The 20,481-nt window shown below is 33.5% G+C and overlaps 1 pseudogene; it reads right to left on the bottom strand.

Moving 5' to 3' along the window:
- Nucleotides 1-207: 207 nt before the first annotated feature.
- LOC117029666 (eukaryotic translation initiation factor 4B-like) overlaps nucleotides 208-20,481 on the bottom strand; it is a 169,651-nt pseudogene continuing 149,377 nt past the window's right edge.

Below are 20,481 nucleotides of genomic sequence, written 5' to 3'. Positions count from 1 at the left end.
AAATAAGAATGCTGAAAGCACATTCTACCTAAATATCCAAGAAATTCACTATTAGTTCTTTCTAAGAGAAATGGAGTATTAGGACCCAATTTACATGCCCTCACCCCCCTCACCCCCTCTGCAAGGAGATAGTGGGTTTTCTTTTGTCTTGTCTGGATAGAGGTTTGATTTGTAGAGAGACTCAGAGAAAGCACAGGATGTAGATGTCTATTCGGTGTAATATCCCTTGGTTTCATCTTCACCATCAACGGAGAGAGCAGCACACTTGCCCACAAAACTGAACTGAACTGGGAGGCTGGATTTTCTTCAGGTTTCTTTGGCTTGGGTGCAGATCGAGAGTCTTGATCCTTTTTGCCATCTTTCCTACCTGGTTCCTTCCAGTGGTCTTTGTCCCCTCCACCTCCTGGCCCACCGCTGCAGTTCACACTTTGACCTTTTGGAACACTCACCCCACCCACTTTATTTTCATTTGCTTTCCTTGCTGGTCCCTCCTCAGAGGGAAAGCTGGAACTCCCTCTCCCCACCTCCCCCCCCCCCCCCACCACCACTTGTAGGGGATTGCTGCTCTGTGTCTGAGCTCTGAGATGGAGCAGGAGGGTTAGAACTTCGGTTCACCCAGGCATTCTCCATTGGTGGAGGTGCTGGCATTACCGGTAGAGGCTGTTCAGGTTTGGGAGGCTTAGAAGCTCGAGAGTGGCAGTCTTCCTCCTTATTTTCTAGAAACTTCTCTCTCTCCTTCGTGCATATTTACCAGAGGTGGCTGAGGTCCCGAGCTGTAATGACGCATTTCCTATCCTTGACTATTCATTCACCAGCTTGGATGACTCTCCCCAGGGCATCGTTCTAGTTTCAGCTCATCCAGCTGACACTGCAATTTCTCCTGTTGCTTCTTTTGTAGACTCTCCTCTACTTGTTCTCTAGCAGCTGTGTCAACAGACTTTGCCCCTCCAAAGACAGAGGCTCCTCGACTGGAGTGGGAGGTGCTAGCGGAGGAATCATCTTCCTTAGGAGTGCTCTGAGACTTTAGATTCAGTTTGGGTCTTTGGGAGGAACCTCTATCTTCATGCCTATAATCATTCAGAGAGTAATCATCTCTGGAACTCCATGACTGGTCGTCATATCTGTCTTCATTGTAGTCCCGCCTCCTCTGTAGTCATCATCCCTACTGTACCCACTGCCAAATGCTCTTCTGCCACTGCCTATCCTGGAATCATAGCCTCTATCATAGTCTCTGCTGCCTCTGTCATCATAGCAATCCCAGGCCTGGTATCGAACTGTATCCTAGTGCAGACCATCATGATAACGGTCCTGATACCCATCATTGCATGGGTCTGAATCATAATGGGTCTGATCTGGATTCTTGTCTCCAACGCTTTCATCACCACCTCTAGGTGGTCATCAAAGCTGTTTGTGGCAGGACAAGCCCTCCAGTTCGTTGCTTGTTTTGTCAGAATCCCGATTTCTATCTCTGCCTGAAGAACGATCATCCCTGTCTTTATCCTGTGCTTGATCAGCAACATCCACTCGAATTCTCCAGTTACCTAGAGACTCTTCACTGAGGCTCAGGGCATTGAACAAGGAATCCGGGGCCTCAAACTCAGCATAACCAAAACCTTTCAACTTCTCTGGATTGCTGGGCTCACCTGGTAAATGCACTGCACTGATATTTAATCTTCTAAAGAATTCTTCTAAAGAATTCCTTAATTGAGTCTTCTGTCGCATCATAGGGCAGGTTCCCTAGAAAAGCTGCGTAAGTAGGATAGTGATTTGAGAAGACCGCTCCTGTCAATATTGGGTTCCCAAGCAGCCGGTGGAGCAGTGAGTAGGAAGGAACAGTCAATTGGAGGTGCCCTTTATACATCATCATCATTACTGTGCCTAGTCGTTGAAACATCTCCTTCCAGATAGTCTGTTTCATCAAGCCACCTGACTGGTTTGGGAACATAGGTGCTTCCTCCACCAGTCCCTCCATCCTCCAGCAGAAAGTCTGTTAGGGAGAAAGTCTTTCCCGTCTTCTTTGTCTTTTTTGCTGAGGCTGCCCTTTTGGGAGAGGGAGAGAGCCAATTTACATTTAATTAATGTGTTCTTTAAGTCTTTATATTCTTTGCAAAGATTTTTGTGGATTAAAAAATTTTACATTTGTAATCATAACAAGTAAATCTGAGTAATATACATAATGAGGTAATTTTTCACATTTTTGTGTGTATTAAATATGCCAAATAACCTATTGATTGTAATATTTCAAGAATTTCAAGAAAAATGTATATCGGTAGATATTCAATTCTGATAAACCCCTCGCCTCCACTGCAAATTGGCATAAAATCAAAGGAAAACTCTATTTTAAGAAATAAAAATTGATAATGGATCTGATATAGAAATAAAGGTTAAAAATGTTCAAAGCAAGTCAAGATACTAGTAATCCTGGTCCTAGAAGGATATACACAATTGTGGGATCTTACAGTTCTCTCTAGACAATTGATTCAAAAAGGAATACTATTATCAGTAACATGATATCATAAATATAAATTAGATTTTAATTAATCTTAATATTTTGAAAGCATAGGATGAATAATTTTTAGGTAAACTTTTTTTCAAGTTATATTTTCTAGTTAGGTAGCTTAATATATATTTCTAAGAGTTTTACTCTTGTTACTAAACATTCATTATAAAAACACCAAACTTTCATAAATATCCCTGTGTTTCCAGCGGCTTCTTTTAGATAAATTACTTCATTCAAAGTTTGAATATTCTGTTGTATCTCAGGATAGTTTTATATCCATCACTGAATTTTCAGCTTTGAACTTTAATATCTGATGTGAGAAGTTAACAGATGGGGCCCCACTTTCAGATCAATTATTTTACTCAAATGCTTCATGGCCTGTACTGTGACAGCGAATCAAAAATTAATCTGAAGCCTACTATAATATGTTTGAGAGAAGAGGGAAAGGAGAAGAACACATTTTTCATCAGTATTTTTCTGACAGAGGATGAGAGTCAGAAGCACACCCATTGCAATAACAATATGTGTTGGTTAAAGTAAAGCCTGGGCCCACAAACAGATTCACTAAATACTTAATTTTATTTAACCTACATGAAGGGAACAAAAATAGTTGCATTGTGGGTTTGGGAGATGATTGCAACAATAAAACTCTTTGCAAAAATATGATTCAGTGAGGGTGCCAGTGTCAATGTACATATTAACTAATAGAGGTGTTTGATTTCTTATACTCTAGATAACAGTAAATAGAAATAGAATATTTTCATTATGTTTCCTTGGGTATCACCATGTACACCTCTAGTTTGGAAACCACTAAATTACATTAAAAAAAGTCAATCTTTAGGTGTTATTATATCTAGCTATTGATAAGATATATTTTATTCCAATTTGGAAGTGTAGACAACATTGACAGGGAATATTAATGAATACTTTTTTTTTGTAACAGATTAATAAGTGTCAGGATAATTCCATGGTTTCAGATGGCTTTGGTTTGTCTTCTACAGCCATAGTTGTATTACTTATTCAATCCATTATGCATAAATATACATAGCAGTAAGTAGACAGTAAAAAGTATGATATTCTAGAGTTGGGTTGAGGTTCTAATGATTTACTTTATAACATTTGATCAAACTTTCCTGGAGGTTTTCCTACTGAATTCTGTAGGGCTCCAGTGGATTTTCTTTGTATTCATAGTGCCTGTCATCTTGTGAATCATTCAAATATATTTCTCAATGACAAATTAAAAAATGAAGAACTTAGATGATCATTAGGATCACTTTAAGTACAAATATCCTATAAATACTAAGTACATCTTCATATGTGAAAACAAAACAAAACAAACAAAATCTCAAAGTTTATTCCTTATTGGTGCAAGAAAAATATCATACACACACACATACAAACACACACACACACACACACACACACGTACACACACACACACACGGTGCCAAAAAATATATATACACATTTTAAGAAAGGAAAAAACCGGGTTAAAATTACACTGATGGTAACCGCTTTTGAGCACCTCTTATAATTGCAGAAGTTAAATGTGACTTGTTTTCACTTTTTGTTATCAGTATACATTATTACAATTTTAATTTAATTTTTTCCTTTCTTAAAATGTGTATACTTTTTTTGCAATCTCTGTATATATGCATACATAGTGATATATATATATATGTATATATATATATATACATATATATATCACATTATATAATAGAAACATTTATACAAGTAAATTTATTGAAAAGCAAAACTCTATATAGCTGTATGTTTTAGAAGAGAATTCAGTAAAGAATACGTTTTATCTTAAGGTATTATCAACAAATCCAAAAAGGAAAAAAAATCAGATGGTGTATTTTAATAATCTATCATAATATAAAGAAATATGTGAATCACTTTCCCAGGAGAATTTTTATCAATATTGAATAAATCTCTTTGTAAACATCTAAATTGCTTTCAAAATTAAATATTTAAAACATAGATCTTGGGGAATGCAATCAAATAAAATCTCTGTTGTCAATCTAAACACTTAGGCTTTTTTTTTTTTTAACATTTCACTTGTATACTTCTGACTTAAAAGGAAAGGTAAATTTAAGAAAACACTGTAAATTTGTTCCATAGGAAAACTTACAAAAATCATACAGGCCACTTGCAATTAACTTAATATCAATTCATTCTTTTTTTTTTTTTTTTTTTTTAATGAGGAGCTAAATGTCATGTAACTATACAATAATGACCACTGTCCTCTTTGGTATCCTGAGTGACCTCAGAATGCAGTCCCTGTAAGTGGCAGTCTGATCATAATACTAAGAATAAATTTTTATGCAAACAATACATTCAAATGTTCTTTTAAAATGAAAAGTCAGATAGATAGATACATAGATACATAGATAGATACATAGACAGACAGATAGATGATAGATAGGAAAAGATAGGTAAGATAGGTAAAGGAAGAGAAAGAAATTAAGTGACCTCTTTTTTCATATATACATTATCTATTTTATTTATCATTTTGGAACATATTCATACATATAACTATATTTACATACAAACATGTGTATATGAGTTTACCCTGTTCAGCTTGCTTCCTGGGAGTTCAAAGGAAGTCATTGGAATGTAGTTTCCAAATGGAAAGCACTATAACACTAGAGTATAATTTGGAAGCAAAAATTGAAATAGTTTGACATTCAGCACAATCTTGTTAATATGTCTTACATCTCTTCTCTAATTGCTTCACTCCCAGTTATTTTTATGTTTATAATTATCATCCCATCCTGTAGAACCTCAGATATTCTGATTCTATGGTTATGAAGAGGGCCCAAAATCTATCTGAAATCTATCTGAAACAAGTATCCACAGAAATATTAGAATGTAATTTCCCTGGCCTGAAGGAAGACCTAATTTTTTATATGAAAAAGTTTATCAAGTTATATTCACACTTACACACACACACACACACACACACACACACATACACATACACATATATATATATATATACAGTTAGTTTATTGGGGTGACAATTGTTAGCAAGGTTACATAGATTTCAGATGTACAATTCTAGATATATTCTATTTAAAATAATTAGGATTAAAACATCTAGGATTAAAAGATAATTTGGCAAGCATCAGTATTTTAAAACCATGTAATTCCAAAGATGAATTAATCTATCTCCCATTAAATATATTATCTACTGTAATGAAGATGACCAAAAATAAATAAAGAAGAAAACATATTTAGATAGATCTGAAAGAAAAATATTGTGAACATCAGATTTGTCATTTAATATATAAGAACTCAAAAACAAGTCTCTCTATTAAAATATCTCTCAATTTAATTCCTTTATTCAACCAAGTTTTGACTGCTTAATATTTACCAGTTTGGGAGCCTGCCACATTTGACACTATTATAAACATGTCAAACATTCTGCTTTTATAGAATCTTGACATTTTTAGGGGAAAAAAGAAGAAGGAGGAGGAGGAGGAAGAAGAGGCGGAGGAGGAGAAGGAGGCAAGGAATGTACAAGTTGATGTGCATAAAATAACTCTGGATGATGTAGGTAAAACATAGAAATAAACTGTTTTAATAACTGTAATAATTTTAAAGAGTCATTAATTTTTTTTGAAAATAGATGCTTTTAAAAATTTTAATAGGGAAAAACAAACTCTACTACAACAGATTTTTAGAATGTCAATCAGTAAGGGAGATGAACAAGTAAAATTATGCTAAAAGGTTTGTCTTTTTTAGGAACAGAAATGATAAAAGAATCAAATGGCTTTTTATAATCTGTTAAAAATGAAAATTTAATTACCCATCAAATGAAAATAGAATTAAGAATTTGAAAACAAAGGAATAACTATATTTAAACTAGAAATAATAGGGGACAAAACAAAATGGGAGATTAAAGTATGATAATCAGAAAATTCAAATTAAGAAGACAGGACCAAATCAAATATATGTGTATTCACGAGTAATTCCTGTAAAAAAAAAAAAAAATCAAAGATACATAACCCAGAGACCTAAGAGGCATCCTTAATAACTGCCTTTCTTCTATCCCCCTAGCCAATGTATCATCAATCTGAATATTTTCTTCACCTAAATATTTAACAAATGTATTTCTCCCCATACCTGCCCTACAAACCTACTATAAGATCTCCCACACTGCTCAAGTAGCCTTCTTAAGTGGTTTCTATCAAATGTGACCAGGCATTTATGGAGAAATGACCTTCTATTCTTTCCAAATGACTTGTATATCACTACAAGCCTGTATAGTATGTTTACTATGAAACTAAATGTGAACTATGGAACTATAAAATGTTGCATCATCTTGCTTATAATTTAAAACCTAGAGTCTTGGATAAATTTAGACAACAATCTTTTGGTCAATGAAAGTCCTGCCAATATTTGGCATCTGTTTAAATCATTCAGGTTTCACAGAAATGGGGGCTTTTCCTGGGGACTGCAATTAAGACACATAAGGTAACCAAATAGTAGGAGGTAACCAAATTTTGTAGTTGTCTAACAAAATTTCTTTTATGCTTTGTTATGTAATACCTCCTTTTCCTATTGAGCGTTCTATACCTCTCCTAATGCTTAGGAGAAATATATATATATATATATATATATATATATATATATATATATATATATATAATATTAATATATATATATATAATATATATATAATATATATATATATATAATATATATATATATATATATATTATATATATATATTTCCAACTCAGAATAATTTCTTCCCTGGTGACAGGCATTGCCAACAACAGCAGTCCTAACCCTCTAAGAGTAACTAACTATTTGATACCACCTAGCATTATTTCTTTACTACATGAAGTCCAAAGCTTATTAAGAGGGTTATGTACTTTTCTTACCAATAAATTGTTATTCGTGTATATATGAGTGTATTAGCATGTATGATTCACAATAGTTTCATTCAAAACTACTGCTCTACTGAATTCATGTCAATGTCACATTCAAAGAGCTGTTTGAAATAAATTGAACCAATTAAACTGCATGTGGACCGTGAATGAAAATAAAATTGTTCTTATACAGCAAAACGTGCTCCACAGTAGTATCAAGTATAGTCTAACTTTTTATACTTAATGAAATCATGATTCCCACATTTATCATTGACCCATTTCAAGGGTCAGGAGACGAAGATGATCAGCAACAAGGCTAGAAAGAAGGACTGGTATCACCTGAGCAGATCAATCCACATTCATCCCATCTGCCTTGATTCCATAAGAAGATTAACTGATTAGGTCTCTTGTACCAAATGTTTAAAACTTTAGGTTAAGAAAGGAAATTTAAGTATTTTTCCTAATTACCTAATTAGTTTTATATTTTCACCGTGGAAAATATTCCTCTTACCTCACCGTATTACCTTTCCATTATAAGCAAATAACCTAAATTTGGGGGCTACTCTCAAATACCTACCCAATAAAATTGATACAGATACAGAAGTTATTATGTTTAAGGATGAACATAATATGAGGACAATAAAAAATGCACATGTTATATAAACAGGCAAAACTGTGTTGTCTTTTATCTATCCAAATTCTTCTGGGGAAAAACCTTGAAGAACATGTAACTTTTGTACCATTTCTGGTCTTTTACCACTACTATCATGAATGTTTATTCATCAGTTCCTTGAGTTCTAGGTTAAAAACAAATTAATGAACAGATTTACTCCAATGGAACCGAACACATTTTACAAACTTTTTTTTTAATTCTGAGCCAATTGACTCTCCGCTCTTGTACTGAAATTACATCAGAGTGGTAGGAAATGCACAATGGCAGAAAATTGCACCATGACACCCCCAGAGAATTTCTCTCTTATTTAAAGGTCTTCAAGTAGAGATTAGCTTTCTAATAAAAATTTACTACCTCTATGAACTAAATCTAATGGCAATATTTCTGCCTTCCTCTTTTCCCTATAACAATCATAATCAATACTTATCTAATAGACATAGCCATAAAATTAAATTATATAATATAACAGGCCTGTGATATTTCTCAATATTCGTTTTGTGCTATTTCTCAAAGATTGAAGATCTTATAAAAATAAGTTGTTTCAAAAAGAATCATAACCATGTACTTTGAATGCAATAATATGCAAATAATTATGAAACTGTGGTTTAAATAAATAGAAACATCAGCCAGAAGAACCTACAAAGCAAAGAAATAAATGTTTTAGCTCATATTTAAGCTTTTATGAGGTGTGATCACAAAATATGGTGAATGTTGCTGCCGAATGCCATCCAGTGGAAAGGTAGGGATCTTAAATATGGGAAGTGGCATGTGGAACCTTAGTAACAGTGTGTGACAAGTTTCAACTTGTTCAGTGCAATCAGTCGGGTGTGAGCTACGGTTGAGAGAAGGTGTGTTTTACAGTGTGCTGTAAATCATCCTTCATCTTGACAATGATCTGTGTCACATATCGCTTCTGGTATGACAATTACTATCAAATGAAAACCTGATGGTGTGTCCTCATCCACCTTATTCACAGGATCTGGCACCCTCTGATTTCTGGTTCTTCCCCAAAGTCAAAATGATTCAGGACATTGAGGCAGCCATGATAGTATAACTAAAGACACTCACAAAAGAGGACTTCCAGAACTGCTTCAGAAAGTGGCAAGAACGATGGGATAAGTGTGTTCAAAGTGTGTGTGAGTGTGTGTGTGGGGGGTGGTATTTTGAGGGAGATTAACGTCAATGTGTCTTTTATTGTGATTTTTTTCTTAAATTTAAACATTCACCATACTTTTTGACCTTTTGATAACACCTCTCGTAGTATCACATTGATCTGATAAATAAAATTTGTTGAAGGGAATTATTTAAGATGTCAGCTAAAGCTTAAGAATAAAACATTGATACACTGAGTTTTTCTATTTCAAGTTAATCCTTTTTAAATACCATACGCATTCATTCCTAATCTCTGTTTTTCAAGGACTAAACACAGAAGCATTAGAAATAGTGTTTGCCTCAGATTCTGCCCAAATAAGACTCTCAGAGGTAAAAAGCTCAGCAACCTTGCTGTTACAAGTGAGGTTGCTTAGCAACTCCCATCCACTATGCTGAAGCTGTCTGAATGCATCAATTCCAAGAGCAACCAGCCTTCAGATCAATTACTAAGATGGAAAATAAAGAAAAAAACGAAAATGTTAGTGAAGTATCCCATGGAGTAAAATAGTTTTTATATATTGACAGGCAAAACTCTTGTAAAATACTCCTCCTTATATCTTTTTCTTGCAGAAACACGTGAGCAAAAGACCTTGAATGGTAAAGAAAAGAAAAGAAAAGAAAAGAAGAGAAAAGAAAAGGAAAAAAAAAAGAAAAGAAAAGAAAAGAAAAGAAAAGAAAAACTTTATCATTACAAAGCAAGTATCACTGGGTTAAAAGCAAAAAACTGTGATCTTTTTATACTGCATCTTGGTGACTTCTGAAGTGACAATGAAAAATTTCATTTTTATTAGTTTCTTTTAAAATGCAGGTTGTGTTTATTACAGGAACTTTGAGAATATTTCTATAACCATTAAAGTACAGTTTAAACTGATACTTATATGTCTAGGAAGAAACTAATTTGTGGATTATGTAGTCACCTGATCCCTTTGCTTCTTAAGTTTTATTAATAAATCTCTCATGGGAACTACTAACCAGTAGACCTGGTAGATTAAGAGAAAGTAAGTAAAGCAAAATTGATCACAACCCAAGTCCAAATGCAGACTTCATCTATAAAATAAGAAATTTGAAAGAGGTGGTCTTCAGGTTCTTTCTAGGAATCTTCCACTCTTCCAGCCACTATAAGGCTTCATTTCATATTCTCTAGCAGTGCTTGACGCCTAAGCCATTTGTTCTCAAACTAAAAGACGGTCTCCAATTAAAGTAAAAAAAAAAATAAAAAAAGTTATCACAAACATTTAGTGTTGATTTAAATTAGTATAATCACAATATTAAATGAATATTAAAAGTGTATTAGATATACATATTAGTTTAATAGGGATGCCATAACAAATTACCACAAACTGAGTGGCTTAAAACCACAAGAATTTATTCTCTCACATTTCATAAGCCAAAAGTATGAAATTAAAATCATGGTAACAGCAGTGATGGTCCTTTCTGAAGATCTAGCGATGATACACTCCACACCTTTCTTCTAACTGCTGGTGGCTCCAGTTATCCTTGGTATTCCTTGACTTGTCCATGCATCACTTCAAGCTCCTCCTCCATTTTCACCTGGCTTCTTATTGCGTGTGTGTGTGTGTGTCTGTGTGTGTGTGTGTGTGTGTGTTTCAAATATCCTTCTTTCTCTTATTAGGATTCCAGTCCCTGGACTTAGAGCCCACCCTAAATCCAGGATGATCTCATCTCAAGATCCTTAAATTAATTACATCTCCAAATACCCTGTTTCCAAACAATGTCACATTCACAAGTATCAGGAGTTAAGATTTGGATATATATTTTTGGTAGTAGGCAATTCAACATGCTACAGCATAAATTCCTAAATCTTTATCAATTCTACTTTTGCATATTTATCCAAAAACATCGAACACACTAATTCAAAAAGATACATGCACCTCTATGTTCATTGTACCATTATTTACAATAGCCAAGATAAGTAACCTAAGTGTGTATTGATGGATGATTAGATGAAGAGGGGCTAGATATACACAATGGAATATTACTCAGCCATAAAAAAGAATGAAATCTTACAGTTTGTGAGATTTGGATGGACCTGGAGGGTGTTATGCTGAGTGAAATAAGTCAGACAGAAAAAGACAAATGCCATATGACTTCACTTATATGTGGGATCTAAAAACAAAATAAGCTTACAAACAAAAGAAGACAAACTCATCGATACAGAGAACAAATTGATGGTTGCCAAATGGGAGGGAGTTGGGGGATGGGTGAAAAAGGTGAAAGGGTTTAAGAAGTACAAATTGACAGTTATGAAAATAATCATAGGGATATAAAGTGCAGCATTAGAAATATAGTCAATAATATTGTAATAACTGTATATGGTGTCAGATGGGTACTAGACTTATCAGGGTGATCACTGTGTAAGGTATGCAAATGTCTAATCACTTTGTTGTACACCTAAAACTAATATTATATGTCAAGTGTAATTGAAAAATAAATTTAAATTTTTTTTAGTAATAAAAGAAAACTATCAGGCAATAAAATTCATATTGACAACGATGTGCTAAATAATCTTGCCTGGCATTAATATATATTTTAAAAAACAGCTTCTGGTTATGTTACACAGCTAACATACTTTTCTATTATGAATTCAACAAAACAATGATGAAAATACTGTTTCTAATAATTATGTTTTAGAAAATGATATCTCATATTTAAAATCTCAAAGAAAGCAGTCATTGAATATTTGTTTCAATAAGGTGAATCTTGGTAACACTCTACAAAGTTGTCTTTTACTATGAAGATAAGGTTAGCCTTGAGGCATTTGAAACTCTCCTTTGGGGATCATTAATAATAATAATAAAAAGGCTGTATTTTTATCACTTCTGCCACACTCGATGGAGGCAAGTTGTTAAATACAAAGATCATACCTGCATCTTTTTATACTTTACCTTTATTAACTCATTTCACTTGCCTTACCAATTCATGTGTTAGGTATTATTATCCTAATTTTGGAGGAAATTAAAGCATATAGACATTACATAAAACTTGCTCAAGATATCAAGTTTTATTGATATCAAATTTTATCAGGTTTTATTGATATCAAGTTTTATCAAGCTATTACAAAGCCTGTAAATGATTGAATGCTACATGACAGGATCTTTTATTTTTATTTTTAAATTGGTTAGGCATATACTATTTTGTTATCTATTTCAACTTCTATAAAGTCATTACCAGTTATGACTTATCTTGGTATGAATGTAAAAACATTCAAACAATGTTCACATTTTCAATTATTGAAAATATGAAAAATATCTATAATTATACTTACAGATTTTTATGAAGTTGCAGAATTAAAACTATATTTTTATAGTGAAAAAAAGAAAAAACAAACAAAATTCATTTGTGGACTTTGTCAAGAATCAAGTGGTCTATTTTCATGTCTTCCAAAGTCCAGCCTATGGTTTAATAGGGAATCCAAAATGTTTGCAGCAATCTTTAGCAAAATATAAGGATGTATTGTACACATTTTGTCATTCTTCAGAAGGAAGAAATAATATTCACAGTGTTTACATTAATTAGTAGATCGTTGCAAGTTGGTAAATACAAATATGGAGCTTAAAATGAATTATTAAGATCTAATACTTATTGGCATTTATTTAAATGTGGCATGCACTTTACACATTATAACTCATGAAATCTTCAGAAGTACTTGCAGGGTAGATGCTAATATTACCCCTTTTATATATGAGGAAATAAAGACACTGAGGTTTTTTTGGGGGGTTATTTGCATTTTTCCCAAGATCAAACAGCAAGTAAGTGACAAACCCAGGTTATAAGTCTAGATAATCAAATTCTAGAACTAGCACTCTTACTCAACATACTATACAGCCTCATTTTATGTCCACTAAAATTAGCTGAGCACACAGTTACCCAGCATAAGGATTGTATTCCTAACTTCCCACCCATCTTGTATCTTTCTTAGTCCATAAGACTGAGTTCTGGCCAAAATGATATATATGGCAGTCAGAATTTTATCTTTGTTCTGTTTTGATCCCTAGAATATGGAAGTCAGCATCCTGGATTCTGAGAATGAGGGCCACACACCAGGAATGATGGAGTAGAATCTCCATACAGCTTTGGAGTACATACTCTAGATATTTATAAAAGATGTAAATACATTTTTTGTATTGCTTAAATTCTGTTAATTTGAGTCTTTGTTTTTTGAAGTATAATCTTACCTGAAAGAGGTAGGTACATTTTCACATATTGGGCAAATGAGGAAGTCTGTGCTAAGAGTTGAAATGACCAGGGTCACTCAACTGATAGATATGCCACTAAGGTTGAAGTTCAGCCATCTCTAATTCTTAGGATAACAGTACATACATGTGGTTCTCTATATTTTTCCGAATAAGAATTCAAAAATGAAGAATAAAGAAAAGCATGCTTTCTACTGGATGTTGTAATTTTATACAGGGTAACATTTTATATTCCCTGAAAAATCTAATAAATGTGTCACTTTATTTAGTTTACTGTACTAGTCCTAGTATTATTTAGAGAACCACATATTTCATGTATTATTTTGAGTGTCTACATTTCAGTCTGAATAAATTTTAGCCCTCAAATTTATAACAAAAATGTATTTTATTTTGGTGAAAATATTTCACATAGTTTCATGTAAGCACAAAGTTCTAAAATTTCAGATTTAACATTAAATGTGAATTCAGTTTTAAATACATTTTACTCATTACTCAAACATTCAAATAATTTAATGTTAAAGAAATGGGACTTTTGATTTAATGATTTAAACACTAATATTCTTTCCTTGACATTAAAACAGAAATTCAGAACCTTTTTAGCAAACACTATAAAGTGCCCTCTATTCGACTGTGCTATCAAAATCACTATAAAATATTGCATTCTGCTCATTCATTCATATTCTTATAGGTATCTTGTAGTAGTTCTCCTAGAGAACTAGTGCTAATTTCATTGGAGTATTTAAATGCAGACTAAAGCTTCTTTGTACCTGAACTACCCTTTTGGCATAAATCACTATCTTGCCTTTAAGATAAGACTTAAAAAGAGGAAAACAATAAAGAAAAAACTCTCCAGAGAGCTTCTATTGCTATTGATACCATTATAGTACACTGACTAAAATAATTAAATTGCAGTCAAATTGACTTGAGGTGGAGTTCAAGCTTTCTAGCTCTGTGGTCTTGGATGAAGTATTAAGGCTTTTTAAGCCTTGCTTTCTTCATCTGTAAAATATTGATAATAATACAATTCACTGCATAGGACTGCACTGTGTGGGTTAAATGAGAAAATGCATGTAAACAATTTTAACCCATTGGCTAGCATTTAGTAAGTTCCTGAAAGAAGTATCACCAAAGAATCTAATTCAAGAAGAGGAACTTCAGAGGTCCAGGAAACAGGGGATTCAAAATAGGGAGATCTGAAGGAAAATCTGAGGATGATGCAGGAAGGAAAATGCAAGTTCATCAGCTCAACAGCTAGTAACTGGAGCCGTCCATCCAGGTTTGGGTCATGACAGAAGACTTCAGGAAAGAGATCTTAAGAATGAGGTCAGTAGAATAACTGATGTTGTGAAAGAATTTCAATGATGTTTACACTGCTAAGGGAGAGTCTGGGGAGGCTAAAATACAACTATTTTGAAAGCTAAGGAAATGGGAGGTTAGGGTGACAATCATATTCTGCTCTTGGGTAGAGATGAGGTAGAGAGCAAAGAAGGATGACCTTTCAGATGAAGAGCTCAAACAAAGGAAGGGAGGAGGCCGTCAAAAAGAGCTTGCCGAAGGGAAGCTGTGTAAAATGTTCCCAGAACTTTCCCTCTTAGGAGCAGAATTCATAAGTTAAAAATAAAGAGAGAATATCTTGAGTTGCACTACAAAGCCTGCTCGGTTAACTTAACCTCAGCGGGCGACAAGGTCTTGCAGAGAGGGAGGATTAAGGAAAAAAAAAAATGCTTTGCTACAGAAGTAATTAAAATACTACATGATAGCTGCTAAAATAACATTTATGAATCACAACAGAATCACCAAAGAGAGGTAGAGACATTTTTAAGGTGTTGATGCTTTGAAGTTGGGCCTTGGTATAGAAAAGTGGGACAGACATCCAGGCAGATAAACAGCATGTGCACTGGGCAGAGGGGAGAGGGACAAGTATGAGGGGAGGTCAAGTGTTTTGTGAGAAGAGAAAGTAAGCTCTTGGCAATAATGTGGTAGGGCAATTTCTTGATTTTAAAAGACTTGGGTCCAGAATAATGAACTTGGCTTTAGAATCTGCGAGGAATAGAACTTTTTCAAACTGGAAGAAGTTATCTTATAAACAAGTCATTTAGAAAGACCCTAACATTGCTGAGAATGTTTCAATACAGCATCAAGAATAGAAAAACTAATGAAAATTAAAACTGGAAACAAAAATGTGTGCTATCATTCCTAGAACTGCCATAGAAAATTACAATGAACTTGCTGGCTAAAAACAAGCGTAATTAATTTTTTCACAGTGTTGGAGATTAGGTGTCTGAAATCAAGGTGTCTATGGGGCCACGCTCCCTATGAAGGACCTAAAGAAGAATCCTTCCCTACATCTTTTGACTTCTTGAATGCACAGCGACTCCAGTCTCTGCCCAAGTATTTACATGGCCTTCTCTCCCATGTCTATATATGTATCTTTTCTCTTCATATTGGGTTTGAACACTCATCATATTGGGTTTAGTGCTGACTCTAATGTGTATGACTTCATCTTAATGTAATTATGTTTGCAAAGACCCTACTTCCAAATAAGGTCACATTCTGAGGTTCTGGGTGGAAAAAATTTGGCCACATATGACAAGTTTTTAAGCATCTCTGATATACTGAGTCTAATTAAAGCATTCTTGAGAGTTTTCGGATGGGAAAAAAATTTCACGTTTATTTTTATTTTGACTTATTTTGTGATTATAAATTCAATAAAATTTTAAAATCTTAAATGTACAGCTAGATATATTTTTACATATGTATATGCCTCTGTAAACTTTAACTAACTGAAGATATTGAATATTCTTTTACTCCCTTTGTCTCTTACCCTCTCCATTTAACATCTTTTCCCACAATGTTATCACTATCTTGATTTATATCACCATAGATATGTATTACCAGTTCTGAACTTTATATAAATGAAATTATACAGTAAATACTGTTTTGTGTCAAACTGAAAAGGTTCTGCAAAGCAAAAGAAACCATCAACAAAACAAACAGGCAACCAACTGAATGGAGAAGATATTTGCAAACAGCACTTCTGATAAGGGGGTAATATCCAAAATATATAAAGAATCATAAAAATCAATAACAACAACAACAAAATTCAAGCATGTTTAGTTTTTTTAAGCCAATGAAATTGTGGTTGTATTTATGTTTTTTACATTTTTATCAGCAACATATGGGTGATCCAGATTGTCCTCATCCTTGCCAGCATTTGGTATTGTCACTGTTTTAAAAAGAAAATGTGCCATCTGACTGTGTGTAATGATATCTCATTGCGGTTTTAATTTGCATTTCTTGAGAGACAAATGATAGTGAACATTTTTAATGGGCTTCCTTGCCATCTGTCTATCTTCTTTGGTGGTGAAATGTCTCTTCATGTCTTTTGCCCATGTTCTTCTTTGGATTGTTTGCTTTTTCACTGTTGAGTTGCCAGTTCTTTATGTCTAATGATACTAGCCCTGTATTGGATATGTGATTTGCAAATATTTCCTCCTAGTCCATAGCTTGTCTCTTCATTCTTTTAACTGTCTTTGGCAGATAAATAGTTTTAATGTTTGACCAAGGTGAATTTATCAAATTTTTCCTTTACAGGTTATGCTTTTGGTGTCACATTTAAGAACTCTTTGCCTATCTTAGATCCTGAAGACTTTCTCCTCATTTTTTCTAAAAGCTTCATATTTTTTTTTATTTTACATATAAATCTGTGATTCATTCTGAGTTAATTTTTATATAAGGCATGAGACTTAGGCTGAGGTTCATTTTTTTTCTGTAGGAGGAGTGTGCGGATGTCCACTTGCTCCAGCACTATTTGATTACTTTTCATAAATTTATTGGGGTAGCACTGATTAATCACATTATACAATCAGCTGTTGTATAAGATTTCAATTCAACAATTATGTACTCTACTGCATACCTACCGCTTGATATCGAGTCTCCTTCCATTACCATATATTTGCGCCCCTTTACACTCTTGGCCCTTTTCCCCTCTGGTAACCACCATTCTGTTGTCCATATCTATCAGTTTTTTTCTTGTTTGTTTTTCACTTTTTGTTTCATATTTCACATGAATGAAATCATATGATTTTTGTGCTTTTCTGTCTGACTCATTTCACTTAGCACAATGCTCTCTAGATTTATCCATGTGGTCGCTAATAGCAATACTTTATCTTTTTTATGTATGAGTAGTATATATATACCACATCTTCTTTGTCTAGTCATCCATTGATAGACACTTAAGTTGTTTCCATGTCTTGGCTATTGTAAATAGGGGTACATATATCTTTAAAAACAAGGTTTTCTTTATTTTCTGGGTAGATACACAGTAGAGGTATTACTGTAGCATATGATAGCTCTATTCTTAATTTTTTGAGGAAACTTCATTCTCTTTTCCATAGTGGCTGCACTAATGTCCATTCCCAATAACAGTGTATGAGGGTTCTTTTTTCTCCACATCTTCTGCAACACTTGCTATTTGTTGTCTTTCTGATAATAGCCATTCTCACAGGTGTGAGATGCTAACGCGTAGTTTTGATTTGCATTTCCCTAATAACTAGTGATGTTGAACATCTTTTCCTATGTCTGTTGACCATCTGTATATAGTCATTGGAAAAGTGTCTCTTCTGATATTCTTCACATTTTTTAAATCAGATTTTGTTGTTGTTGTTGTGTTTTATGAGTTCTTTATATATTTTGGATGTCAATCCCTTATTGGAAGTATGGTTTGCCAATACTTTCATTCAGTTGGTTGCCTTTTTCTTTGGTTAATGGCTTCTTTTACTATGCAGAGCTTTTTAATTTGATGTAGTCCCATTTGTTTATTTTTGCTTTATTTCCCTTGCCTTTAGGATAAAGTTCACAAAAATACCTCTGAGACCAAGTCCATAAGTTTAGTGCTTATGAATTCTTCTATGTATTTTATTGTCTGTTTTACATTCAAGTTTTAATCCATTTTGGGTTAGTTTTGTGTATGGTATAAGATAGTAGTCTAGTTTTATTCTTTTGCATATGACTGTCCAGTGTTCCCAATACCATTTACTGAAGAGACTTTCCTCTCTTTATTGTATGTTTTTGGCTCCTTCCTTGAAAAGTTATTCCCCACATGTTTGTGGGTTTACTTTTTGGGCTCTCAAACTTTTTGGGCTCTCAATTCTATTCCATTAGTCTGTTTTTCTACCTGTAGACCACTGTTAGATTTCTGTAGCTTTGCAGTATACTTTGAAGTCAGAGTCAATCACTATTCAGTTAAAAGCTCCTTTACTCCATTTAATCGCTTTTGTACTTTGTCAAAAATTGATTGAACATGTTTGTGTGTATCTATTTCTGGGTACTCTCTTCTGTTTCATTGATGTGTATATCTGCCTATATGTTAGTACCACATAGTCATGATTAATGTATCTACAATAAGCCAAGTAAGTCTTAAAATTAGATAGACTGGTTCTTCCTGTTTATTCTTTCTCAAAATTGTTATAGCAACTCCAGCTCCTTTACCTTTCCCCATAAGTTGCGTAAAAATCTCCTCTCTAAAAAGTCTCCTGGGAAATTTTTCTCCTGGTAGAAACTGTGGTAAATGTGTATATCAATTTGGGGAGTATTGACATGTTCCAACCCATGAACATAATATACCTCTCCATTTATTTAGGACTTCTTGTATTTTTTTCATCATCATTATATAGTTTTCAGCATATAAGTCCTGTCCATATATTTTTTAGTGATTGTAAATGATAGTGATTTTTTTTTTTAAATTTTTGGGTCTATGTACTGCTTAATAGTATACAGAAATACAAGAGATTTTGCCGGCTTATTTTATGTTCTTCGAACTTGGTGAACTCACATATAAATTCTAGATTTTGTTGTTGTTGTTGTTTTTGTTTTTGTAGATTCCTTTAGATTTTATATTTAGACAATTATGTTATCTACAAATCAGGACAGTTTTATTCTTCCCATACTGATATGTATAACATATTGCACTGGCTACAATTTCCAACACTGTGTTTAATAAGAGTGCTGAGAGCAGACATTCTTGCTTTGTTCCTGATCTTGGTTTTTTTTTTTTTTTCTTTAGGTGTTCTTTATAAGTACAAGAAGTTACCCTCTTTTGCTACATTTTTTTTTTTCTGAGAGTATTTAATCATGAATAGATGTTGAATGATGTGAACTGGTTTTCCTGCATGAATTGATATGATCCTCTGATTTTTCTTATTTAGACTGTTAATGATGTGGATTACATTGACTAATTTTTTAATATCGAACCAGCCTTGTATCCTTTAACAAGTGCTACTTAGTTATGTGTACAATTCTTTTTATATATTGCTGAATTCTGCTTGCAAATCTGTTATTTGGGATACTTGCATATATATTCACAAACAATACTGATCTGTAGTTTTCTTATTTTTGTAATGATTTTGTCTCATTTTAGTACCAGGATCATACTTATTAAAACAAATTGGACAGTGTCCCTTTGTCCTCTATTTTCTGAAAGACAATTTGTAGAATTGGTGTTAATTCTTCTTTAAATATGTGGTTGAATTCTCCAGTGCCATGATCGGGTTCTGGAAACTTTTTTTTTTTTTTTTTTTGGCAGGAGCATTAAAGTAAAAATTGATTTTTCATGGAAAGACATTCCGTGTTCATGTATTAGAAGATACCACATAGTTTAAATGGCCACATGACCCAAAGCGATAAACAGATTTACTGCAATGATCATCAAAATCGCAATGACATTTTTGAAAGAAATAGACCAAAAAACTCATCAGATTTTTATGGAATTACAAAAGACCTGAATAGCCAAAGCAACCATAAGAAAAAAGAACAAGGCTGGAGGTATCACACTCCCTAACTTCAGCTTATACTACAAAGCAACAATAATCAAAACAGCAGAGTTTGGGCAGAAGAACAGACACACAGACCAGTGGAATAGATTGAAAACACAGAAATAAATATGGTCGGATAATTTTGAACAAAGGAGCCAAAAACACGCAATGGAAAAAAGAAAGCCTCTTCAATAAACGGTGCTGGGAAAACTGGAAAGCCACGGGCAAGAGGATGAAACTAGAT

This window comes from Rhinolophus ferrumequinum, chromosome 11 (assembly GCF_004115265.2).
Source record: "Rhinolophus ferrumequinum isolate MPI-CBG mRhiFer1 chromosome 11, mRhiFer1_v1.p, whole genome shotgun sequence".
NCBI classification, from domain to species: Eukaryota; Metazoa; Chordata; class Mammalia; order Chiroptera; family Rhinolophidae; genus Rhinolophus; species Rhinolophus ferrumequinum.
This window is presented reverse-complemented; position numbering and strand designations above follow the sequence as displayed.